The sequence below is a fragment of the Sebastes fasciatus genome, chromosome 16 (assembly GCF_043250625.1).
Source record: "Sebastes fasciatus isolate fSebFas1 chromosome 16, fSebFas1.pri, whole genome shotgun sequence".
In the NCBI taxonomy this organism is placed as follows: Eukaryota; Metazoa; Chordata; class Actinopteri; order Perciformes; family Sebastidae; genus Sebastes; species Sebastes fasciatus.
Window position 1 is genome coordinate 9,178,829 of NC_133810.1, and position 27,817 is coordinate 9,206,645.

The 27,817-nt window shown below is 40.4% G+C and overlaps 1 long non-coding RNA gene across 1 annotated transcript; it reads right to left on the minus strand.

The window, feature by feature from the left end:
• Positions 1–628: 628 nt before the first annotated feature.
• Positions 629–27,817, minus strand: LOC141752277 (uncharacterized). Its single transcript, XR_012590198.1, has 3 exons — positions 27,683–27,817; positions 12,124–12,259; positions 629–924 (listed from the first exon to the last, which is right to left on the minus strand). It is a non-coding gene; the product is annotated as an uncharacterized LOC141752277 (long non-coding RNA).

A 27,817-nucleotide genomic window follows, 5' to 3' on the forward strand; every position in this document is an offset into this window, starting at 1 on the left:
ACTTGATTTATTACCTCAGTAAACATTGTAAACATGAGTTTATGGTCTCAATCTCTAGTTTCAAGTCTTCTTTAATACAGCATGATGTTCATTTAGTAAATGATAGTCCCATTTAGAGTCAAATAGACCATAAAGCAGGGGATGCCTTAGGGCGTGGCTACCTTGTGATTTACAGGTCGTTTCCACGGCGTTGTCCGGTCTGGCAGTGTTTTCGTCTTTAACCCTTTCACAGTGTGTTTTCAGTCCATGAAAGTTAAGCAACGGAAGTCAGACGGCGGCTGGAGGTAACACGGTTTTGCACTCTGCGGCTCACATTAACGCAGTTTCACAAGTTGAAGAACTATGGGGGTAAAGTAAAAACGTGAAAGTCACTCTCTAGAGCAAGTGTGTGTCCGTTCTGGGCTACTGTAGAAACATAACGGACTCCGTGAAGAGGACCCGCTCCCTATGTGGATATGAAGGGCTCATTCTAAGCTAACGAAAACACAACGATTCTTAGATTCAGGTGATTATACACTAATGAAAACATAGTTATGAATATTATATTCCATTTCTGCCAATAGATCCCCCTAAATGTTACACACTGTTCCTTTAAATAAGCTTTTAACCAGGAATTAACATACTCACAGCTATGCTATTTTCATGTGGTCAGGGGGAAGGAGTAGGGAAGCTCTGATATGGTCACTGCTCATCTTGAGGATTTGGTGTTAAAGAATTCCCTCCAAAAACACAGCTGAGGTTCACACTCCATGAAACTCAGGACTGTGAAAGCAGCTCCGAGGCTTCAGCTCCAGTTAGGTTCGTAACAGCAGGTAAAATATGTGGTCAGCTCTGGTTTTGCAGCTTGGGTGATAATGATCACCCTACACCCCCTGTGACTCCAGCTGCCTGCCACACAGTGGTGGTGAGTCTGGTGGTGAGGAGCTAAATTGGCCCCGTGGAGAGACGGAGATGGGGGTGAGAGAGATTGGATAGACAGCTCCAGCCTTTTATTCTTCAGAGGTCACTTGAGACAAAAAGTTGTTAAGATGACCACCGTAGCCGAGTGTCAGTCACACTGGCCCTTCAGAGCGCTGGGGCAACAGTGAGGGACTGAAATGGGGCAAAATAAAAAAGGGAGAGGTGGCAGGAGTGAAGATAAAGTGTTTGAGGTGGAGATAAGTAGAAAGCGAGAGCACAAAACTCAATCCGAGTGTGTGAGAGAAAGTGAAAGATTGAGACAGCATGATAAAACTGGAGAATTAATGAGCGACGGAGGCAGAGTGAGCGTGTGAGGGAGAGAAACCGATGGGGAGAGAGGTGGGAATGATGGGAAAGAAAAGGTCAGTGTGCAGATTGTGTCCTCTGAAGAATTTATGAGCGGCGTTAAGACTCATCTGTAGCATCGATGGCCATGTGGGTTAAAGGAATGCTGCGTCTGAACCAAGCTGAGTTCACAAAAACTTGTATTTTCTCTCTCTCTACTCATCCTTTATGCATCTTATCTGTTTTTTTCCAATACAACATGTGCTTTAATCTAATGAGATGGCTCCCTCAGAGTGAGACAAGATATATGTTTGAAAAAAATCCAAAGCAAATAAGGTAAATAGTGCGCACATCAAACCCCAGTTGGACAAAAGTGCAGGACAAAAAGAGAGAGACAACGCAGGTCAAAACGTTGCACTAATACAAATTTGGAAATTCCTGCTGCAGGCCCTCAATCATCAAGTGATTCAAATAGATGTTTCAAAACATTAAGGACAAAATTCTACTGAAAACTGTACAAAATCAGAAAAGAAGTCATTAATGTAGAACCAGAGACTTTCTGCTTGTTTATCCAGTGAGTTTTACCATCACATTGCATGTCGCGGCTTCCTTCTAATTGCTTTCTAAAAGCCACTTTAGACGCCTTGTAGATACAGACATTTCCAACATGTTATCTTTCAAGTTATACGGCTTGCTTTACTCACGGTTGTGGTGACTTGTTTGGCTTTTCAGGCTGACTTGATGTTGAATGGCTTGTGCAGTAAATAGAAAAAAAATCAAGGTTGTTCCAACATACATTCAACGAAAAAAATAGGCCTTTACAACAATCTAAACCAAATCAAAAGAGGCAAAACCCAAATGAAAGGATAAGCAATCTTAAATTATCTAGAGGTATACGTTAAACGGTAAATGTTCAAGTTGAGAACTGTCTCTTGTTGGTGTCTTCAGCCTGAAATTGCCCACACCTGACTATTAATTGGCTGGAGCACAGTGGGATTTGTAGTCCTATAATTTTCTATGACCTACAGAGGTCACCCTTAGCAAAAACAAAACCTTCTCTAAAATTGCATGTAAACAAAAACATATGATATATAAACCAAAAATGGAAAACCAAACACTCAGGAAAAGACAAGATGGGTTATATTCTGCAGCAGAATCAGAGGAAATGCTCACAAAAACATGACATATGGAAGGAGATCTCTGAGCAGGTGAACGCCATTAAATTTGCCATTAAGTGCGTAAAAGCAGGTAAAGAGCAATTTGACGGAAATCTGTTAACTGAGAGCTTGTTGCACTCAACCAGAGGAGCATCAAGGCTGCTGCTGGAGCCTCCCGAAGCAATTAACACATCGCTGCCATTACTGGAACTGCGTCCGTCTCTGGCTTGATCTTATAAACAACATTATCTTTAATTCAATAATTGAGGGAACATCCATACATTTACCTTTTGATGTCATGTAATTGTTTTAGCATTAAGCTTCACAACAAAAGTGAGATTTCACATTACTACGTGTGATTCATACAGAAGCAACTGGAGATATTGAAGGTTGACGAATCCTCAAATGTAAGAAAAAGCTGCTTGGTCTGGTAGTTTTCAAATAAAGTTTTTAAAGAAGCAGTTAAAGACCCCTTTTCTATCATTGAATAAACTGATGACCCCTGACTAAGTGACGTATTTTATAGATATTTAATATTATATTCAATGCATAACAATAACAACACTGAACAACTAATAAACTGAACAATTAACCCAAATAGTGTACTTATTATCTACAGAAGTTTGTGTAAAATGAGCGATTTGGATGAATTTTGAGCAGATTTCCTGTAAATATTGTAATAAAATTCTTTGTCTGTATTATTATTTTTTTTTATGTTAATCATTCATACTTAATAGGCTTCTTTTTTGACTAATTCAGTGTTTTCTTCTCCCTGACACTTGGCCATTACTCTATTACAGTAGCTATTCGCTTGTTTTAACTGCGTACCTTTTTCATTTTTAAGTTTATATCTTGAATAATAATCGAAACTTAGTGAGGTATAGGCCAACTGTATATATATATTTTTTTAAAGTTGTCTTTCACCCCTTAAAATCAAGAAGGCCTCGCGACCCCTTGTGAAGCTTTGGCGACCTCTGGTTGGGATTGGGAGCCCCAGGTTGGGAACCAGTGCAGTGAAATACAACGGTGTCACTGGTGAAAGAGCTTTAAATTTGTGTTGCTGTGGATTGTGTCTTTAGGTGTGTAGGGTAGTTGATATTTCATCTTCAGCGGAACAAAACAATGACTCAACTTAAACACAGTGGTCCGGCATTATCTTAAGCACACCCTGCTAATCTTTCCTGAGAACATGACATTTTCTAAATGGCAGGATGGATTGATTGTGTTTTTGTTGATATTTTGTAGGGTGTTTTCCAATTTTCAGAGGATTTATTGGCACGATGGGACTTAGTTTTCAGTCAGTTTATTGATTCAGCAAGATTACCAGAAACTTTGAATAAGTTTTTAAAGGTCTAATGTTTGAGTCATTCCAACCATTAAAGGAACAATGAGGGATGTTTGTGTAATATTTGAGATCAACAGATGGAGAGGTGGATAAAGATGATGCAGACAAAAACAACACAATGTGACATATAGAATTTCTCACAGCAAATTATGCAGGTAATAAAGTGGAAAGTCCCACCCACGTATTTATCGAGAATTTCAACAACCCTTTACCCTTTAAGTCTGACAATTTATTGTAATGAGAAGTCTGCTCTGGTAAAGGTTTTCAAACAAGCGCTGTAGGATACCAGAGAGGAAAGGATGAAAAGCATCTGCACAAACACAGATCACTTATTATTTGTTTCCAAACACTATATTTGGATTGGAGATTAAAAAAATGAGGAAAAAAAACTTTTTTCAGCTCAAAGAAAAATTCAGTTTGCTTTTTACTTCGTTTTGTCATCCTTTTTTCACAGCTTTCGTCATCCTTCCTTTTATAATATTTTACTCATCAAGTTACCGGCTATAACATAGATTATGAATTCAAGTAAAAAGCTTAAATTTTATGAGTAAAAAGTTTAGGATAGCTATATTTCCTGACAATTTCCATGCCAGTAAACACTTGTTAGATGTCACCAATTTTCAGACAGCAGGTGTCTTACTTAAAAAAAGGCAAATGCGCTTCCCGATGCGTGTTGTGATTCACAAGCGGCGTCTTCACTCTGGTGTCTAAAAGCTAAAGAGAGACGTTTAGACGTGAAGCTTCACCTGCTGCCAGAGGGGCCGGATCTCAGGTAAAATTTCTGTCTGGTTAGGAACTATAGATTATCCGTCACACCGCTCACGTTTGATATATTAGTTTGCCCTCTCCACTCTACACTGGATCATCTCTTCTTGTGCCCACAGGGATTTCATGGTGGAAATGCTGCTACTACACGTGCCTTGTTTAGGTGAAAAAAAGGAAGCATGTATAGAGTGTCTCCATCTCTCTCCATATCACTTAAATAGAAAAACTAAAAGACTGAAATACACAACTTTAGGCAGATAGAGTGAACAAAGAGAGGTTTTTGTTCTTTTCTCTGATTCACATACAAACATTTTATATATATATGCTTTCTCTCACACAGACATACAGGTTCACACGAGGAAAAAATACTCACAGCAACATAAAGAGACACATCCCTCGTCTCCTCTCTCACACACAGATACGTGTTTTGTCTCACAGACAGAAATACACAAGCAAAGACACTTGGAAGCAGTCAGAGTTTACATACATCCTCCAAGGCTGCACACTTAATGTGTTAGATTAATAATAGGAGATGTTTAGAAGATTCTGATCTGCCTCAAAATTCACAGAATGACAGACAATCATGCTCATTTTGGGAGGATATTTAAATCATGTATTAAGTCTATGTACAAGGATGAATTGTGCAAAATGTGATGACCACTGAGGTTAGACCATTTTAATTAATTATGTTGCTATAGCGCCACCTATAGGGGGAATAGTGTGGATTTTTGCAGGAACGTTCGGCGTGGATATGTGCATGTGTTATCTGAATTAAGCTGAAATTGCATAATGCATTCAAGAGTTATGGTAGTTTATGTACAATAGGCAATGTCTACAAGAATTTAAATATTTTATTTACCTAATTTTGTAAAAAAGATGAAAAATGGATGCAGGAGACAAACAGGGTTGTCGGTAAAGAGCCAAATTCCCATCAGCTGTTTACAGCAGCAGGTATAGGAGATATTTACCTAGAAATAAGTAAATATAAGGAGGGGAAAGTACATCATAAATCACTGTGTATGCATATCTATGCAACCATCATTGTTTCTAAACATTAATTTAATGTACTGACTTCTATTAGGTGTGAGAAGCACCGGGCTTTCCATTAACTACAATGTTAAGTGACTGTGGTGACGTAGTTTAAAGAGAGAAAAGAGACACACAGGGCGAGCGGGAGTGGAGGTGGATGGGTCCAACAAACACAGGGCTTTCATCCAAGAGACCGCTGTTTGTGTCCCGTGTGTCAAGTGACACGTTCACGTTACAATCAGCTGTTCATTCGTGTCCCGTGTTCACAACAATCAGTTTCATTTTCACTTTACAAACGTAGTAGTTTCAAGCCAAACCATGCAGTTCTTTCCTAAACCTAGAAGTGGTTTTGTTGCCTAATGCTAAACTGATGCCAAGGGGCGTAACAAAAAGTGTGGAGACCACACTGGGGTGCGCAGATTGTTTTTTGTGCACAACCTACAGCAATCAATCTGCTTTGGCAGAAGTAGCTGGCCTGCACTGAAAGCTGCAGGAAGAACAAAGGGAAATTTCAGAGGGGAAATAATTTTTCTCCTATGTCTCACGGTTCAGGAGTTATGAGCCAAAATATCAAATTTGACACATGGCCACTTGTTGGTGCTGTCCACACCAAAAACCAATCACTTGTGATTTGGCACTGAACTTTTTAACCAAAAGTCAGTGAAGTATGTGACTGAAGCATGTGATGTGGTTGGTCTCTGGGATATCTTGCCAACTAACAGACAAACAAGCACACAGGACAGAAAACAAAATGTCTTTGGCAGAGCTACCAAACAATACTTTTGTTCTTTCTGTCTCACTTCCACTGATGCACACATGTATGTACACGCACACACAGGCTCACACACACAGAGCCGTATCAATCAAGCTATTCCAGGAAGCCAAAGAAGAGAGAGGAGATAGGCAGTCCTGTTCTCAGATGCCGGTCTGCCAAAGAAAAGCTGTTGGCTGCTGCCAAGGTTGAGCGAGCATATTGCCTCGTAATGGAAAAAGAATGGAGAAGCAGACACTGCACATTGTCTGAAACTCTATCAAATGATTTCTCTGTCTCTCCCTGCACAGCCACTGTGACACAGTGTCTGATAATGGCGGGCTTGTGTGTCTGTGTGTACCTGTGTGTGAGACTGTGTTTGTCAAGTGTGTGACAGAATTGATGTGTTCAGTCGTTTGGCATGCCTGCCGCCGGTGTGTTTCTGTATGTGTGTGTTTGTGCGTGCGTGTGGTCTGACACCAGATAGTTGTCGGAAGCAGCTGTTGATCACCGATAAAGAAAATGTTTCCTTCTGAGCACAGACATAACATAACAACATCGACACAAATGCCTGTATAGCGTCTATCTCCTCACAGCTGCACTCACACCTCTTTCCTTCGAGACAAAACTCATCTGTCAGAGAGGGAGAAATGGACCATATATTGCAACATATCACACAAAATTAGTTCCTCATCATCGAAAGTAATCTGTCTGTGTGGGTTTATGTCCAAATATCAATTTCAATTGTGGATGTGAAAGGAAAACAGAGCTGTAGATGTCATGAATGAGAGAACTCGCTGCACATCACTGGGAGTTGAGGAGCCTCTTAAGTGGGATTTTATTAGTTTATTTATTAGGTTGTCTACGATATGATGAAAGTGTGCATTTTTTTTAAGCAGTGCCCTGGTGGAGACATTCACACCAGACATATAGCTTTATGAGTGCATTTACAGATTACTACTGACTGATCCTCGGAAACAGCTGGAGGTTAAGTGCTTTTCCCCAAGGGCAGTCAGGCTGGTTGGGCAGGAAAAAAAGCTCTTCAATGGATGTCCAAGAGCACTGATTCAGTTTTCCAAATTAAGAAATGTATAGCTGCATTTAAATATGGGTACTGGAGAACCAACACAGTCTACCGGCAGTTCGGGAAATAGACACGAGTCTCGTGTACATAGACACGACTTTCAACAACACATTTCCGCTCCAGTCTTTTCAAAATAAAACTACGTAGTTAAGTTTAGGAATAGATCGACTTAGGTTTGGTTAGGCTCAGGCAACAAAACTACTTAGTTATGTTTAGGAAAAGATTGTGGTTTGGGTTAACATAACTAAGTTTGGAAATTACGTAGCAAATAAATCAACTTTGACTTGTGGTTTCACACGAGACACGAACAACGGTCTCCTGGGTGAAAGTCATGTGTTCCTTTGACCCTCAATTCTGCTCAAGTTCTTTTCAGTTTTACGCACCATTGAACGGCTGGCTTACCTTTGTCATTGACATTTGGTAACCCGTTGAGCCCTTTTATCAGCTGCTGGCAGGTGCTGCACGCTATTAGTATCCTCCCATCTCAGTCTCATTCACACTCTCGTCACTAGTGTGTGTGCGTGTATGTGTGCGTATTGGTGTCAAAAAAACGTTGATATGTGGGCGTCAGTGTCACAGCGTCAGTGACGGTGTTACTGTGTGTACGTTTGGAGACCGCCTCAAAAGTGTGCATGTGTGCGTGATTGAGACCTAGAGAGAAAAACACATTAAGCCGATGCTGTCATCTCCTTTCTCAACTGTCTTCTTCTGCCAACGAACAATGCCCACCTGTGCCAATCGCCGTCACTCATGTCTGTTCCTTCATGTAACGCAGAGAGAAACACAGGAATTCAATACAGTTTTATTTATATAGCACCAAATCATAACAGAAGTTATCTCAGGACACTTTCATGTAGACTTTACTCTTTATAATATTATTTACGGAGACCCTACATTCCCGCGAAAGTGACAGTGCCATTTTAACACAAATAATAATATTTAATAATAATTGTTGAGCAGGAACATGAGGGCAGTCGGTGGATTGCAACCATTGATTCATGACTCTACAGCCCCGGAGGCAAAAATAGGCGCAGAAAGCGACGAGAAAGCACAAAACTACAGGAGAGAGAAGACGTTGAAACTTATTGTTGTCTGAAACTATGGGAATTCTATTTCAACTTTAGTTTTGAACCCGAACAATCTCTATCGGTGCATCATGGGAAGTCTCCCACAAGTCGAGGCCTATAGCAGCATAAACTAAGGGATTCAGGTTCAGGGCTCACCTGAGCCAGCCCTAACTATAGGCGTTATCAAAGCGGAAAGTCTTAAGCCTATACTCTTAAATGTGGAGAGGGTGTCAAACTGGGAGCTGGTTCTACAGGAGAAGAGCTTGATAGCTGAAGGCTCTGGCTCCCATTCTACTAATAGAGACTCTAGAAACCTCAAGTAACCCTGTACTCATGGGAGCGCAGTGTTGTAGTTGGATAATAGGGTACTACTTAATGAGCTCTTTAAGATATGATGGTGCGTGACCATTAAGGACTTTGCAGGTGAGGAGTAGGATTTTAAATTCTATTCTTGCCAGTACAGAGAAGCTAATACGGGAGAAATATGATCTCTTTTCCTAGTTTTTGTCAGTAGCCTACATGTGCTGCAGCATTCTGGATCAACTGGGGAGTCTTAAGGGACTTATTGGGGGAGAAGAACAAAGAGAGAGAGAGAAAGAGGGAAAGAGAGAGAGAGAGAGCTCTCAGTGCTCCGCAACACACACACACACACACACACACACACACACACACACACACAAACGGGGCTCAAACATGCCATGACATTTCATTAGGGAAGATTTTCAACACAATTTCCAATTCTCAAATGTCAATACCACTGCGCCTGTCTGCACCTGTTGGGTATTGTCCTACATTTGTTGTGTCAATCCCGTATTGTCTAACGGTCTCGGAATGCGTCAGCACCAATTAGCCAGGAAATATTCCTCGTGCATCCGTTGCACCCGGCAGAAAAGAGCAGCCTTTCCCCTCATACCAGCACACCAACATGCAGTCACACTTAATCTGGTAGGAGAAGGAAATGCCATATTCAAAGAGAATGTAACAGAGAGATACTAAGGGGAGGAAATAAGTCCTCAATTTATTTATTTATTAATTTATCTATTTTGAACATTCCATGTAAGCAAATGAAATAGCATTGACTTGTTGTAGGAAGACGAGACAAGAGTCTACAACGATGCTATCAGCTCTGTGAGACCGTATGTAGGCACAGCAGTGCATTGAGTTTGATGCTGATATCATACGCTAACATGCTCACCATGATGATTGGAACTTGCTGATGATTATTTGATGTTTACCGTGTTCAACATATTAGTTTAGCCTGATAAAAGTCAGGCGATCACCATTAAATCCATCCAATAGTTGTTGAGATAATTCAGTCAAGACCAAAGGGGTGGACCAACAGACAGACAGACAGACAGACAACTGTGGCTAGAAATGCAACCGTAATTTCAAGTCAACCATAAAGGCCAGATTCAGATCATAGACTGTTTATAATAAATAGACGTAGTCACACTGCCATTTTGAAGCCTTGATTTCAGCATTTTGGCCATCGCCATCTTGGTCATTTGCAACCAGAAGTGACACGAGAGGGTGGAGCTAAGTACAACCGATCGCTGAATTTTTCAGGCAACCAAAAAGGTTATAATTACTTTCATGAACTGTAAACACACAGTGAAAGGGTTAAAGTTGTAAGACAAAAACAAGGCCAACTCCCAGACCGGCCAACGCCGTGCTAGCGACCTGTCAAGGTAGCCACGCCCTAAAGCATACCCTGCTTTATGGTCTATTTGACTCAAAATGGGACCATAATTTACTAAATGAACATCATGCTGTATTGAAGAAGACTTGAAACTAGCGATTGAGACCATAAACTCATGTTTACAATGTTTACTGAGGTAATAAATCAAGTGAGAAGTAGGCTCATTTTCTCATAGACTTCTATACAATCAGACTTCTTTCTGTCGCCCCATGCTGGCTTTTAGAAAGAATGCAAGTTTAAGGCACTTCAGCAATGGCTTCACTTCTCAGCCCACTGATTGAATCAATGATTTATAATGACCAATAATTTGTTTTCAGAAAAAAATGGTGCCAAAAAAAATTGTAGCAGTGCTCTTTAAGCAACTATTGCTCTAAAAAGACACACAAGGTAAATAGGATGGTGTATCCCCAAGTTTATGTATATACTGTATGCACCCTGGCTTCTTCTTTTTAACATCCAAAATCCCTTGTTCATCCACATCCACTCCTTATTGCTTGTTTGTGTCTTCGATTTGTGGTTATTGCAATGAGCACAACAATAAAAACTCTGTCTCTTTAATTGTATCCTCCATTTTCTTCTTCTTTTAAATGTACAATGTAAAGAAACCTCCACCAAGGACGTAACATGAAGCAGAAATAGCAACACTTAAGTGTCTTCTACTTCCACAAGGTCGTCATCAGTTTCAAGTTCTATTTGAATAGGCCTGAAGGTGCATGACTGGAGGCGTGTGCACAAGGTGCCTAAGTCAATATGAACCATAAATCACAGCATGAGAAGATAATGACTGTAATCATCATAAGGAGTTGCAACCTCCACCGAGACTCAAATTATGAGCCATCATGTTGAATGCAAGTGAAATTAGGCCAAAAATAAATAGGGGGGAATTTAATTAGGTGTGCAGCTATCCAAATAATGATATCACACATCTTTCTGAAAGTGTATCACGTTAAAGGAAACTTCTTTTGTGTGCAACTGCATGAATAAATATTATCAGGCAGAGAAAATTGCTTGCTCACTTTTTGTCTTGTTTATCCGTCATGGTTTATTTGACTAATCCACAACAAGCCTGCCAGGTATGCTGTTACTGTAGACATCTTTACAGTTTTATGACTTTCCTGCACGCTTTATGAAATCATTTTCATTAGGGTAAAATATTACAACACTTCTGTTTTATACTGTCATGGGTATTTAAATTTGAGGGCATTGTCTTCAGATACTGTACTCCAAATCTATCTATGGAGGATATAACCTGCCAAAATAAGAAATACATTTTAAAAATAAATATGTAGTTAAATGTAGCAAAATAATTTAAAAAATAATTGTAGCCATTAATGAATTGATAAAATGTGATTAAAAATTAATAAAAAATGAATCCGTAAATAAATAAAAGGAAATTGCAAACATAAGAGTAAATAAATAAAGGAATTAATACAAATAAAAATAAATAAAGAAGCAGAATAACAATATAAATATCAATTTATGTCACATTTTATCAATAAATGAATGGCTATATTTATTTGTAATATTATCTTTGCTACATTCATTGACATATTTATTAATTAATTTATTTTTAAGATTATCTTTTGGGGCTTTTTGGCCTTTATTTGATAGAACAGTGGATAGAGTGAGGGGGCAACATGCAGCAAAGGGCCACAGGTCGGATTTGAACCCTGGATGCTGTGGTAAGGACTCAGTCTTGGTACATCGGCACCCGCTCTACCAGATGAATAACCGGGACACACATTATTCACTGCCTTTTGATTTTGGCAGTTTACATCCTCCATATATACCGCTTGCCTTTTTCAGAATAACCCTGCAGGACACTGAATACTCAATCTGATTTTAGACTCACTGTTAACATCAACACTATAAAAAGTATCGCTTACTACAGTAGATGTTTTGGCTCTGGTTTATGATTGTTTGGCTTCATCTTTTTCAAGGGTGCCAATAACTCTGGAGGATACGGTACAACTTGACTCACCTCTCTGTGTGATTCATGCTCAGCGTCCAGTTGGGTGGCGGTCTTTTTCTTGGATGAAAAGCTCAGGTTGTGCCAGCCTCTTCCCCCCCAGGGGCAGGCCTGAATGGAGAAGTGAATGGTGGTGCAGGAGGAGAAACTGAGAGGAGAAGAAAGGTTAATTGGTTTTGTTGACCATCTGTCTGCGGAGGAGGAGGCGGCGGCGGGAGGAGACGGCACACCTCAGGTTGAATAGTAAGGAGTAGGATTTACAGGCGCTGATTGGCAGTGACCAGTGTGGTCACCCGTCCTATTAATAGAGCAACTTCATCTCTCAGATGAATTCATTCTTCCCTTTTATTGCCTCTGTCCTTTCTTTGTGTGCCCTTCTGCCTTTTTTGTGCCGGCTGCGTTTCTCAACCATCTATTTCTTCGGCTCTTTGTGTACCTCACACAGGTTGACTGGCTGACAAAGTATCTCTCCGTCCTGCTCTCCCACTATCTCTTTCCGTGTGCCCTTACGCTCTCAACAAGGTGAATGAGCCATAGATATCCAGCTGAGAGAAAAGGAGAAGTAGCTGAGCGATGCATTCAGCCAGTCTAAAGGCATAGCCGGGGCTGGTTCCCCCAGGGGGGCAGCTGTACCTGCGAAAACCCGGGAATCTCTCCGTCTGCACTGCTGGGCCCGAAAGTGGGTATTTCTATCACCACTCAGAGACAGAGAGATGCAGGGAGAAAAATAGAGACAGCCATCACCTCCTACTGTAACCGACTATGACTCTTTTATGTGCAAGCTGGGACATGAACAAGTCACTTCAGTTTGATAAACTCTGGTTATTTCTGTCAAGCAAGTTTATATAACATACCTTAAGGGTAGCAGACTCAGCGTCATAAATAGAAAGTGAATTACAGAGCGCAGGGCTGCAGCTTTTAGCTATTGAATTATGGTTGGGAATGAAAACCTCTTTGAAGCAATCCTGATAAAAGTGGATTGCCTGCTTATAGCTGCTCATGATGACCTTGATGGTTTGAGGTTGTAAGGTAGCGCCTGCTGTGCACCTGAGAGTTTTAATGCGGTTCCCTTCCACCTTTCATGTCAGTGTAATGACGAGTAACATTTCTAAGGTGTTGTGCTATGCCCTCTGTCCTAAAGCAGGCTAAAATCCTGTTTGCAACTGCACCCCGACAGTATATTATATCAATTCATTAATATAATGACGTAGCCCGGTTCAACATCTTCTATGAACTCAAACATAAAAGATGTACATTCCTCAGATACTTCAACCTTTCCTGCTACAGTTGTTCAGCCGGTTAGACTATTGTCAGGTCATTAAATGGGTGTTATCAGTGGTTATAAGCCTCATAGATGTGGGTCAGAAGGGGCCTGCTGCACCCACTAGTAGGTTTTATCATCGATTGACATGGGTGATTACCAAAAGAAGGAAAAGAAAATGACAGTGACCTCTAGTGACCGTAATAATTATAATAGGAGCAAAAGTGGAAGTCAGGTGCTGTAGAAGAGACAGTGTGAAACTCCCTGAGGCCAGCGGCGATGGATGAGGCACAAAACACTTTTGGAGATCAGGGTTTGCATCCCGTGTAAAACCAACTACACGTAGTTTGTCCAACACGTTCTCCTCCGACTCGTCACATACTGACGCTTTGTCAGACCCTTCGGCGTCTCTTTTCGGTCGCAGTAAACATATGCTTAATGTTGTGAATTAAACACAAACACTTGCTTAGGTTCAGGCAACAAAACCACTAGTTAGGTTTAGGAAAAAACAACATGGTTGGGCTTAAAACTACTATGTGTGTACGGTGAAAATGTGACTTGACACTGTGAACACGGGACACGGATGAACATCTGATTGTAATGTTGAAAGTCATCCAGAAGACCGTTGTTCGCATCCTGTGTGGTAAGTCTCACTTTTACATTATAATCAGCTGCTTGTTCGTGTCCCCTGTTCACGCCGTTTAGTCTCATTTTCACATTAAAAATAGTCGTTTTAAACACAGCCATGTCATTCTTTCCTTAAAACTAAGTGGTTTTGATGCCAAATCCTAAATTGCCGCCAAGGTGGTGACAAAGCGGCAGCATGTGACAAGTTGGGATGAGAACGTTTTGAGCAGGCCCCACTTACCCACATCTATGAGGCTTATAACGACCGATAACACACATTTAACAAGCTGATTCGAATCGAGAGAAAGATTAAAGGGAAAACTCTTCTTCATGGGAGACCAGACAGTTTATAAAACACTTTAGAAATTACTCACCACAGGAACCAAAGCTGCTAAATTATCACATACAAGCTTAATTTAGTGAATTTGTGTTTCAGCAGAGGCAGAGCCGGTCCTCATGACATGTATGCTCAGCTGTCTGCCAGAAACTGACATAAGTATTAAGGTGGTTGTATCTACAAGGCTCTATATATAATACATAATACAATAAAGCTGAGACCAGACTCATCCTGCAAACCCCAATTTATGCCAAAACATTCTTAATTCAGTTCAGAGTTATGCTCTATCAGAAAATGTTTTACATCAGTGTGTAATGTGAAAAGGGTCGCTCGTATTGACAAACCCACAGAGAATCATCACTCAGCTATGCAGAGCTTCTTAACTTCTTTCAGCTCAATGTTTTAATTGTCGGACCCACAACTTTACTGGTTTGGTTCACTCTCACTGCTCTCATTAACCGTGTTTCCAGCAGCGTCAGACAGCTGTTTTCAGTGAAAAAGCTCTGATAAAACACCTTTACACTACCTGCCCAGCACCAAAACAGCAAATAGACAAAGTTAGTGACTAGTTTATGAATATAGTGGAGCATTTAGCAGTTAAAAAGCCAGATATGTTTCTAGGAGTTGGAGGAGACAAAAACAAAGCGACAGGATTTACATTCCTCAGGGTGGATATACACAGAAAACAGGCTAATGTTGCTGCTGGATGTGTAAAAAGGCAGCTGTTCTTTACTCTCCTATGACAGTATACTGAATATCTTTGAGTTGTGGACAAAACAAGACATTTGAGGACGTCATCTTTGGCCTAGGGAAACACTGATCGACATTTTTCACCATTTACTGACATTTTAGAGACCAAATAACTAATCGATTAATCAAGAAAATAATCAACAATGAAAATAATCGTTAGTTGCAGCCCTAATCTGAACCACAGAGAAATAGTCAGCAGCCATGCATTCTCTTTCAGCTGTATAAAAGATTGTGTCTAAACTGTAATTTGTTATCTAACATCACTTATAGAAGGAATTAAATTATTCCTTCGAGCCTGAACTCTCCTGCTGCAGCAACGCTCTTAGTGAAAAGGTCAAACATCATTTACTGTGCATTTGTACGTGCATCAATGTTAAATGATTAACCTACTGGTAAGGCGTGTTTGATTTGAAGTGTTTCACAATTTTCACATTTGTCACTCTTGCCATTTTAAAATAATATATTCCTATAAATACTGCAGAAAACAATTTTGGTCTGTTTGCAGAATAGATGTAAAAACAGATTTTATATCAGTCTTTTATTCCTTTAAAACCTCTGCTAGATTTGGAGACTACATTGCTCCGAGTAATAAATCGTGTTATCAGGTATTTTGTTGTGGAGGAGCCAATAAATGCTGCTGGATAAACACTTTATCTGTATCGTTTGTTGAGAGCACTAATCAATAATGCATTACACATTTCAGACACTTTGGAAAACACCACAGGGACCACTCTGCCCTCGTAAACTGTCAAGGGTGACATACACTTTTAATATCGTTCCATTTTCTGAATTACAGAATGCTTTTTGGACGAACGCTCTGCAGAAACCGCACAGCTTTATTTTCTGCAAATATCTGGCTTGGTGTTGCTCTCTGCCAGAGTGGGAATACAATTAGCAGGTACATTTTAACATAATTAACACTGTTTGAACAGAAGTTTGGTATTCTTGTTCCTATCCTGAATCTGTACAAACTTTAGGAGTGTTAATTTGCCCCTGAGTATGCTCTCCATTCAGGTACGAGGACTTGTTAAGATATTTATAAAATTAAATTCAAACTCACTGCAGAATAATTTAACCCACGCACAACTTCTGATTACTGCAGTTTCTAGCTGAAGTAGGTTAACAAGTCAATTAGACGAATGAGATCAAAGTCAGACTACAGATAAACATGATGTACATTGCTATTCTACATTTTCTGCATTATTTTACGGCCACCTTACAAAGAATGCTACTAAAAACAAAACATATTTTGCTATTTTCTCACTGTTATGATGGTGACTGATGTCAGCCGCGCTCACTTTGAAAAAAGGTCTGTAGATGAAAAGTGACTCAGCGACATTGAGGATGTTCTTTTAAGGACAAACGGGGATGTAATGAATGAATCCTCTCCACCAGGACATTAACTTCAACAGAGCAGACGGTTTTAAAGCTGTTAATTATCAGCAGCATTTATGTATAAAATATTCACCTTTCTAATTAGCTGCTGTGAGGGTCAAAGAGTCTGTGCCATGTATTTAGTGAACAACTGCCTGAAGGCAAAAAAAGTGATAAATGAAGATAACTGTCGAACAAATGCAGTCCTGACCTGATGAGTGACTGAGTTGCAGGTGTGCAGGTAGATTGGGAGTGAGAGTGAGACGGAGTGCCACGCCCAGACAACAACAACAACACACACAGAGACAGAGACAGTGGACAAACAGGGGACCTACGCATTTGGTCATTGCAAACGGAAATTATGTACGTGTTTATTTGCATATAGAGCGGGGAGGTGAGATCCGATCGCTATAGTGATCACTCGAGATGCATGTGGAGACGCGTTCTAATGCCAGGTGTGAACTGACGTACTTGGAGCTGTCCACTTGTGATCGGATCACCCAAGACGCATGTTTATGCCAGGTCTGAACAGGGCCAGAGTGGAGATATATTACATTAATTATGATAATTGGGGGAGTGGTTTTGAAGGGATGCCTGAAGAGACTTACTTTCTCTCTAGATTTAGGGACTTTTGGAGCTAGTGCTTTTCATTAGAAAAGAGTTGGCAACACTGGGCTCGGTTTGTAGGTTGGATAATTTTCTTTTATATCTATTGTACTATTAATATATTATATAATACCACTATATTAGCGGTGCAACTGGTGCAGTTACACAGGGGCCAATAAGCTGTCAGGGGCCCTCAGGGGCCCATGTAGGACGACAATTGTTTGTACTGTTTTATTATTGTAGCTGGGCCCTCTTTAACGAGTTGATCAATTTGGTGCTTCGGCTGCTGTCCGTGGTGCTGATCAGAGGCCGGTGGGTCCAAATTGCGGAATCTGGCAAAAACTTACAAAAACTATTGCGAGAATCGCTGCCCGACAACCTATCCCGACCTTAATTATTCAAGATCAATGCCTAACCTTAACCATCTCGCAAGAGTTTCTCAACTCGTGGGTTACCTTCCGATCAATACCGTGTGTCTGTATGTACGCATGAGCGGCGCTTTGGCTGCTGTCCGTGGTGCTGATCAGAAGATGGTTCGCAGGATGGGAGTTGCACCGGGGTCAATCACAACCATGTTACGCTGCTGGCTTCATCAACATAAAGAGTACATGTTTTTAATGAACATATCTGCCACAAGAAGTCACAAGATGTACATACAGAACATATCTGCAGATTGTTCACTGACTTATTTCATTTGTGTTCCATGCAATATCAGCTTCTGCAGTAGGCTACAATGTCCACTCAAAGCAACTAAACCACATGTACTCAAAGCAGGTTAGGGAATGATTGTGGTCTTGGTTATTTGATATTAAAAAAGTCAAAACTGAGACAGAATGAGTTAACTTTGCTGCCTAACCTGAACACACACACACAGGACTCAGGACACAAACCCCCGTCTTCATATCAAAGTCCTGAAAAAGTAGCACTTCCTACACTTCCAGCCACCCTAACAGAAATAGCACTGACTTTCCATATGTCAGCTATTGTTTCTTAGCTATTCCTGATACTTGCCAAAGTTGGCTTTTGAAGTAAAAGTAACTATGCATGCAAATGTCTAATATAATATATATGGCATAATTCTATTAAAAGAGATATGAGGAGAATCGTTTGGCAATAACGGACTGGAAAGCTGTCAAACTTGAAACACTCACACCCCCACACACAGATACTTTTACCTCATGACCACTGACAAGAAATATCTTCTTATATCTGACTATTTTTTGCAATCAGATGAAAAGGAAATCTTGGCAGCACCTATGATTAAATTTTAATAATCTCAACTAAATATGAGATAGAGCAGGGAGCATCTGATTTAAATGCCACATCCAACGCTGGCCTGTGACTCTGGGGATTTAAACATTCAAATATAAATAGTAGCATGCTGCCATTAAGCCGGATGTAGGATTTAGATGGATGTGCCTATTAAACAGTAGCTTAATGAAGAGTCTTTTTTCTATTCTCCAAAAGGTTCAGCAATAAAGTAAAATGAAGATCCATTTCTTTTCGTTTATTACGGTAAATTATTCATTCAATTTCTCCCTCTCTCTTCTTCAAGAGTCAAATGAGCTTTCAGAGGATCATTAAGACAATGAGAAGTCTGTGTTGAGTCTGGGTCACATTCACCCCCGGGACCATCCAGACTGAAGAGTTTATTGTGTTTTTTTTATTAAGATTGTTGTTGACTTGTTTATATCAGGCTTCCCAGTGATGACTCATTAGCGGCGCTGCAGCTGTCAATAGCTCTGTTGAACAAACTTCATCCTACTGTTAATAGAACTGTCTTTTTCCTTATTTCTGTCATTAGAGGGGTTTTTGTTTGTCCTTATGTGTGTTTAATATTAATATTCAGTCTGTCGGCACCTTTATTTAACTTCTGGAGAGATTATATTCAAAGGCGGATGATTACCAACCTTCTGCCTAAACGGAAATAGATCAGTGTTTATCAAAATGGCCCACAAGACTGTTCAAAAACAACTTTGGATAAGGTTTGGTTGAAGTTTTAGCACATAACACTATGCATTAAAGGTGCTAAATGCGAGATTGGGAGCATTTATATTGGCTCTAAATATGGCGACGGCTGAGTCGGCGGCTCACAGCTAACAGTGAAAACAACAGCAACAGTGCTGACAGAGAGAGTGTTAACCTGAGCGGGAACTAGAGGAAGGGTGAAATACGCTTCCACAACAACGCCGTCGGTCAGGACAGTGTTATCAGCTATACCCGTCGCATGAGAGCAGTGCAGAGTGCTGGCCGTGAGCTACTCAGTACACGCTCACATGCTCACATTAAAAAGCAGGCAAAGCTGACTGTTGGTAGGATGCAGGCGCAGCGGCAAACAAACACAAGACTCTCAACCAGGAGGCTGGTGTTCATGTCCCGTGTGACTTATTTTGTCACGTCAGTCGTCAGTCACGTGAGTCGTTTAGTATATTCAGCCCTGTGAGTCACGTGAGTCGCTGAAGTTAACGTCAACCACGAAAGTTTCCTGTGAAAACAGAAGTTTATTTTGAAAGGACACTATGCATGTAACAAGTGTATGTTGACACGCCGTCTCTGGTCCGTCCAAAAGTAACGCAAGAGGGGTGTGTTGGTCTCCGGTGCCGAGGGGCATTGACCAAGCTGCGGTACTTGACGAGTTGGTGGAGTGAGAATGTGTTGACCATACATTTGCCCTTAAAACCACAAAAAAAAACATTCGATTTTGAAAAAGTGAACTAAACTGAACTAAACAATGAAGCTCCAAATTAGCCTACCCAGCCAAAATGATATGTTATTAAAGTTTTCTAATCTTCATTCTGAAGGTTTTTGCTGTGGTATAAAAACATCAAGTATTTACAGCTTTGCCAGCAGGAGAGGACAGCAAGAGGTCGCTTGTCAGTTGAACCTAAACACAGTTCATCTAAAGCATGTGAAGAAATTACTAATGCTCTCATGTTTGCTTAGCACTGTACGCTCTCTAGCCTATAGAAACCACTGTAAATGCATGACCTCCCTTCTGAAAGCATGTTTATCTACACACAACCACCGTCTAGCAGTAACCCAAAGAAATCCAATTTTGACACATAAAACGAAAAACATGAACCGGGTCAATAATTTCATCAAGTGCTACGATGCCCGCGGCTCATTTCACAGACGTGGATTAAGACTAATCCTCCACCAGAGCATCGCTTTAAACAGAGAGCATCTAGGCTTAATAAACCACATGTGACATCATCTTTAACATCGCACTCACAGAGCTATATTTCTACAGATTATTCTCCGTCTGTGGCAGGTCAGGTCCATGTTATATGACTGGTAGGCAAACACACAAGGTCATATTAAAGAGTAAAAGTCTTCTTGTTAAGCCAAAGTGATGCATAAATAAATACCATATGTGTTTCCTTGGTTATAAGACATTTGCAGTGAGTGAGCATACGCTGTGTGAGAGTGCAGACTCTGTAATTTAGAGAGCACGTGTCCATCCTTGAAAAGAACTTGGTAAAGTAGAAGAAGTAAGAGTGGCTGCTGATAAAATGGATTTTTCCTTGCAGGTCTGACCTGTCTGTCACACCATGTTGAAAGAATCAGTGAGTTTCTTTTCCTGTGCTGAAGTTCTTGTATTTACATTTTCGGGTGAAGATTTAGTTTTTTAATATTGTGTGGAGTGTAACACCCAAAATTACGAAAATACCCATTTGCTTTTATCAACTGGACTGGATATGCTGCTCTTTATTTAGCTCTATTTTATTGGACATTTCACATGTTTTACATTTCGCCTATTGTGATGAGTAATTGCCTTTGGGCCCATATTATATTCAAGATAAAAACACAGTTCTTCCCATTTTCATGTGGTGCTTTGCCTCTACATTGTCAAAAAAATATCTACTGTATTTTCAAGCCCTTATTTAAACAGAGAAAAGTCTCACTGAGTATGTTTACATGTTCACACCAGTTTTGACTCTTATCCTAGTGTTGATGATATTCAGGATATGATGTTCACATGAAAACCTGAGACCTGTACTAGCGAGCTCAACCTACCCAGGGTATCTTTTCCTTATCTGGGGTAACTAACCCTAACAACCATGCTAAGTGGTCCTACGACAGTGGTTATAAACTCTGTACATCAACCCAGGGTTTAACCTGAGGTTACCTTGCTAACTCCGAATCTTGCTTTGTAGTAAAGGCCTTCGGTAATTCATATCCCTGTACACTTTGTCCATAACAGACTCCTGGTTTTGATCTAGTTGTCTTTAGTTACCTCAACATTTCAGTATGAATTTGAGTTTCTGGCTGTGTGACCTCTGCTGGATTTGGCTTTTCCATCTGATCACTGGTGATGGAAAACAAGAGCGACAATACAATTCATTCTCTGAATTACACAAGTCAGACGTTCACTTTAAATTTCATCATTTAGTTTTACTAACGATAACGTGCATAACTTGAGTTGACAAAACGCGTGCACACATGGCAAAGGATGATAAAAAAAACTGGCTAACGTCTCAACATGGCGCAAAGTACTGTTAGGGCACTTTCACAAGCCAACATTTAGTCCGTTTTAATTGAACTCTGGTGCGGTTCGTTTGGACAGCCACGAACACAGTAATAGTTATTGTTAAGCGAACCAAAACGTGCATTTGTTGAGACACCTGGACACAGGTAAATGACAGGTTAACATGAGTGGGAGAGGGCTGACCTGGACTTCTGCAGAAGTCTGATGTTTGTTTGACATCTGGGCCAAAGAGAACACACAGAATATGCAAAATAAAGTCCACAAAAATAGTGACATTTATAAAGTCATTGGAGATAAACTGGAGGAGAAGGGATTCGTGCACAGACTGTAGTAGGTCAGTGCCCAGTCAAAGTGAAAAAACTTTGAAAGCAATATATCAAAGCCTGTGATTCCCTGCAGAGAAGTGGCAGCTCTAGAGACGGAAATGATAAATTCACTCCTTCGTACAAGCAAATTATCTTTTTATTTGGTCCACTTTAATTTGTGCACTGTGAAAGTGAACCAGACTAAATAGAATATGAACCAAAAGTATCAATTTCACTCTGATTCGGAGTAGACTAACAGTCTATGGCTCGTGAAAGCATCCTTAAAACCACGATAAAGGCTTTTCCAAGTTTCTGAAACCAGAATATGTACATGCTCAGCAAAAAAACAGGATACTGGTGTGTATGTAAAAGCACTCAATGATAGTAAAATGTCTTTTCCTGGATATGAAAGCAGCATAAAAACATCATGATGATGGATAAAAAACAAGCAACGTAAACAGCTGAAGAATGCAGCTCATATAGAGCACGGAGAGTAGATTATCTCTACGTATCTTCTAACAGACTGTGTGAAGCTGCTCTTCACCATGTCAGGGTTTTTCTTGGAGAAAACGACATAAAAGAAAACGAGCACTTTGCTCCTCAAGAGCTCGGTGGTTAACTACATCTGTCAGAAACATAAGACTGAGGGGAAGTGGAGGGCTTGATGTCGGACTAACACGGAAGCGGAGGAACGTTTTCCAGCTGATGAAACGGAATGCTTTAATACCTGATGGTGCTAACTCGCTGTAATTGACCCCTTATGGCATTCCTCCATAAGAGGAGGATCTCCAGCGAATTGTAAGTGCTAACTTTTCTGGAACGATATGTGGATTGGCAGAACTCAACTTGAGTGGAAATTGAGCGTGTGTGTGTGTGTGTATGTGTGAGTGTGTGTGTGTGTGTGTATGTGTGTGAGAGAGAATGAATTTTAAAAAAGAAAAATCACAAAATCCACTTCATGAACATGAGCATGTGTGGTGCATTTGTGAGTCAGTGTGAAGCTCCAACATGTGAAACCTGCCAAACAGAATTGCAGCTACCAGCTAGATAAGACGACAAGCAATTAAAAATGACATTTTAAACAAAAGATTGTATGAACATGAGATATTTTTTTCATTAAAAATACTGTTGTTAAGCAGTTTACCCCCAGGTGATGATGTTCCCACATAGCCAAGCATGAACGCACCGTAACATAATGTTCAGACAGACAGCAGCACTGCCTATAAAAAGTAGTCCCTTGTTATTATCAGATATTTTATGTCTGGAAAGAAATATCGAGAAATAACATCCGTACATAAGAATATATATAATATACTAGATGCTCAGATTGTCAGCACTTTACTACTTGACAAAGGTCTCCATGTTGCTACAGCAATCTGCAGCATCTTATTGTGCAGTCCAGTCGGCAGGAAAAAATTTTGGCATTGTACGTTTCTGCAAATCACGGACACGTTGAATGTGGACGTTGTTGCATTCAGTCAGAACAAGTGACGTAGTACAACAAGTGACTGTTATTGAAAGTAACGTGTAGGTATAATAATGAATAACAACCGAGAAAGTCCTCTCAGGGCAGATGGGAGTGGAGGTGGATGGGTCAAACAAACACAGGACTTACACCCAGTTGAGGACGCTGTTTGTGACCCGTGTGAAACCAAAAGTAAACGCTGACTTACCGCCTGTTACATAACATTGTTACGCTTGTTACGTAAGAAAGTCCACTAAGGGCAGTTGTTATTTATTTGCGGTAGTTACGTTGTTATGTTATTACAGCCCGGTCACACTAAATGGCATATGAATGACATGGTAAATCGCAAGTCATTTGGCGTGCAATAAGAACACCGTTCTTGCTTTTGGCATGTCATTTGTACGCCATGTAGTCTGCACTGACGGCGATGTAAACATATTTGCATATATATGCTACGCTCAGAGTTAGTGACGTAGAATAAAAAGTGAGAAAGACTATTTATGGTGGCTGGGAGGGGAGATGAATGGTTCCAACAAACACAGAACCTTTAACCAGGAGACCGGAGTTTGTGTCCCAAAGTGTTGTTGAGTTATTTAGAAGTTATGTTAGCGACGTGTTTTGCTTGCTTCTATTACGTAAGTATTTTACTTAGTTTACATACTTATTTTAAGCCCAACCATGAAGTTTTTTCTAAACCTCAGTGAATGGTTTTGTTGCCTAAACCTAACTGTTAGTGTAGTTTTGACACGCAAAAAAAGAGGCGTACAAATGACACGCAAAACAGCTAAAACGCAAAATGTCCTTATAATAATAAAACTTTATTTAAATAGCACTTTTCTAAACAAAGTTACAAAGTGCTTTTCAGAAAATACAAAACAAAAACAGCAAAAAAACAAAAAAATAAATAAAATACAAACAATAAAGGGACATAAAAACAAGAAACATTACTGTACATTTTTTTAAAAAGCAGAATGAAATGGCCAGAGAGGGATGATAAAAAGCCAGCATCATATTAATTATTCAAAAACGCTTTCCCATAAAAAAAAGTTTTAAGAAGGGACTTAAAAGATGGTTATGAAGTAGCGAGTCTGATTTCAATAGGCAGAGTGTTCAACAGTCGGAGGGCTCTAACCGCAAAGGCCCGGTTACCTTTGATCACGAGCCGAGATCTGGGAACAACCGGAGGAGCTGCACCCATTGATCTAACGGAACGCCCAGGCACGTCGGGGGGTCAATAGATCCTTGATGTAATTTGGGAGAAGGCCGTTTAATGCTTTAAAAGTGATCATTAAAATTTTAAAAATCAATTCTGAACATAACGGGCAGCCAGTGTAAATTGGCGAGCACAGGAGTGATGTGTTCGTATCTGTTAGTGCCTGTTAAAAATCCTTGTAATGTCGTGCTATTTATATGCCTTCCCATAAGATCGGGTGGGTTATTAATTTAACACAAACTATGATGTTTTTTCTAACCTTAACTAAGTAGCTTTGTTGCCTAAACCTAATGGTTTCACAACGTTAACCGTCATTTTGCATTTCTGCAAGCCTGATACGAGGCTATTAAACATATTTTTGGTTCAGAGATGTTGACATTCAACGTATCTCGTGGTTTGCAGTTTTGACAACTGAACTAATCAGTTTATCACATTTAAAGGAGCTGTCAAAAATCACACAAAAGATGCTTAACAAAAGATCGATTGTAAGAAGCTAAAGGGCCAAGAGCACCATCAGAGTCATCCAATAGGTCAGGTCGTCCAAACATAACGATCTCACTCATATGATCTTGTGAGCTACGAGACATTTCTCATTAATTCCTTCACACACCCAAACAGACGCTGTTAGTTCATTGCAAACTTGCAGCTATAAGAATCAATGAAATCCCGGTTATTTGATTGTTTTCCCTGGCAAGCTTGTAGTCTCAATATCCTAATTGACATTGATATTGAAATAGAAGCCCTCTTTAATAAATGCCAGATAAGCTCTTAAGGATTTATGAACCTGCGGATGCAAATGTCAACTCGATCCCTCCTTGTTACCACTTCACCCCGGGGTTGAAAACGAGGTGAGAGGTCTTTCAGCGGCTTGTCAAAAAGATGGCAAAGAGGACAAAAATAGGGCGACTGTAAATGAGTCACCTCATTAAAGCAAGAAAGAGAAAAAATAATAACTTCTCATGATTTCATCCTCGCCAAGCAACATGTTTTTTTTGTTAATCAGCGCAGGTCTCTGTCGGGTTTGTGATTGCTTGGGGAATTCTGCGTTGGTTATGTGCAATTACTTAGTTGGCATTCAATAAGGCAGTGAAGCAATAAACTGGCTTTGTGTTAATCCAAGATTAATTCTCATGAATATTAGATCAAGGAGGGGGATTTCATATGGAGAAGATGTAAAATACTCACTCGAGATTCATCACCAAGTAAATAAAACTCATGAGAGGAGGCCGTGCAGCTCCGTCTCTTTGTGGGTGTTGCAGGCAGGATTGCTCAGGATGTCATGATTACCGTTGCACTTGCGGGTCATAAAGCTTAAAAGGGATAGTCCGGGCGTTTTAGGTTTAGGCAACAAAGTTATCCATAGACAGTGTATTAGAGTAGATGACGATCGGCAGAAGCAGATACTTGCACGGAGGCAAAGCAATGTACTGCTGTGGTCAGGGTCGGCAGCAAAACGTATTTTAGACACCTAAAAGAAAGGCTCACCTAAAAAAATCAATATCAGTTCAAGTGTACGTTATATTTAGAATAGTTTTGCTGGTTTACCTTGCCGTCACACAGATAAACAGTGTATGTTTCCGACGGGGAACTGAAGCCGTTATCTATACTCTCGCCAAAGCCACCAGACTCCATTGAAAAAAACTCTAATTTTACTTTGTATATCACGGGAATTGCTGGTCTACCAACGCCTCGATTGGTTAGTTTGTTTGTGTTATTGTGTGACTTTTGTTAGTTTGGATTCATCAAAGTTCCGCAATAGCACAAACATACAAACCAATGGAGGCAGCGGTAGACCAGCAACTCCCATGCTCTGCAAAGTAAAATTACAGGTTTTTTCAATGGAGTCTGGTGGCTTTGGCGAGAGCATTGATGCTACAACGACTCCGGTTCCCGTTGGAAAGGGCCACAGCAGTACATTACTTTGCTCCCGGGTGGTAACTCTTGTCTGTTTCGCCCAGCTGGGGGCGTGCACACCGCCATCTACTGTACTGTAGGTAATATACTGATAAGTACCTCATACAACCCCACTTTATAACACCCAAACTATCCCAAGGGGCTTTTTTATATTTCATTTAGTAGACAAAAACATAATATTGACCCTGACAGACAAATTTGTTGATTAAGAATTCAAAAGGGTGTTCAGATAGAAATGAGTGGAGAGGAAGGAAATGATGAGAAATCAGGAGGAAGACAGAGAGAGATAAAATACACTGCAAAGTGCGCTCCCTCCAACACCGTCTGGTGATTTATCCTGTTCCTTCCTCCACTCTCCCAACCAAACACATCACACTCACAGCAGCCTTCTGCGCGAGATCATCATCACATAATTGGTTTTAAATCAAGAGGAAGAGCCTGCCGCCCAGCGGGGGCCAGGATCAATCATGGGAATCAATGACAAAACACTGAGATAATGCCTCCCAAATCACATTTCTCAGCCAGGAGGGGGGCCCGAGGAGCCGACCCCCACGAGCCCGCGACAGTTAAGGGTGTTTTCTCTGTCACACGCCTTAATTGGTTTACGTGTGATTTACTGAAGGGGATATTTATTGCATTGCAGTCGCAATATAATTCTATATATATAAGCAAACGGAAAGTGTGTTATGGTACATGAAAGCTTTCTGTCATCATATACAGGAGGGATGTTACAGCGTGTAATAAAAACAGAGAGTACAAGTCAGAGTTCATGTTTGGGCATGTACTGCTAGTGCTGTGATAACTACAGATTTCTACTTTTGTTCCCAGTGAGGACGTCAACATAAAGCGAGAGGAGCATCAAAAATGTATATTTTCCAAGACTGCATTGAATATGAATGGACTGAATATGTTGTTTGGCACACGCAGGAATACTTTTAAAGGGCTGATGAGCATCAACTGCAGGCTGGGGTCTGTGCAAAACAAAAAAGGAGTTTTATGAACAGAAACGTCAATGAAACTGACGGTAAAACATAAAGCTGAAGTAGAATAAACAAATGAAAAGTCTCTCAGTAAGCTGTCCTCCTACCAGAGACCAGTTACTTGCAACCTTTTTAGCTTGAGCTCAACTGGAACCTACCATCTGCTCAAACAAGCATTGGTGTGAGCTGAACAGGTACAAGCATTAAAAGAATACGCATATACAAACAAAACAGTTAACTGATTACCTACCTCGATATTGCTGACTTTTAGTTTCAGCTATGGCATACACAAGTACACGCGGATGCTCTCTAACAATAATAAAAGGTCATCTGCTGCAGATGAGTTTCACCTTTTCTTCCACAACTTGAGTGTGTTCAGTCCCTT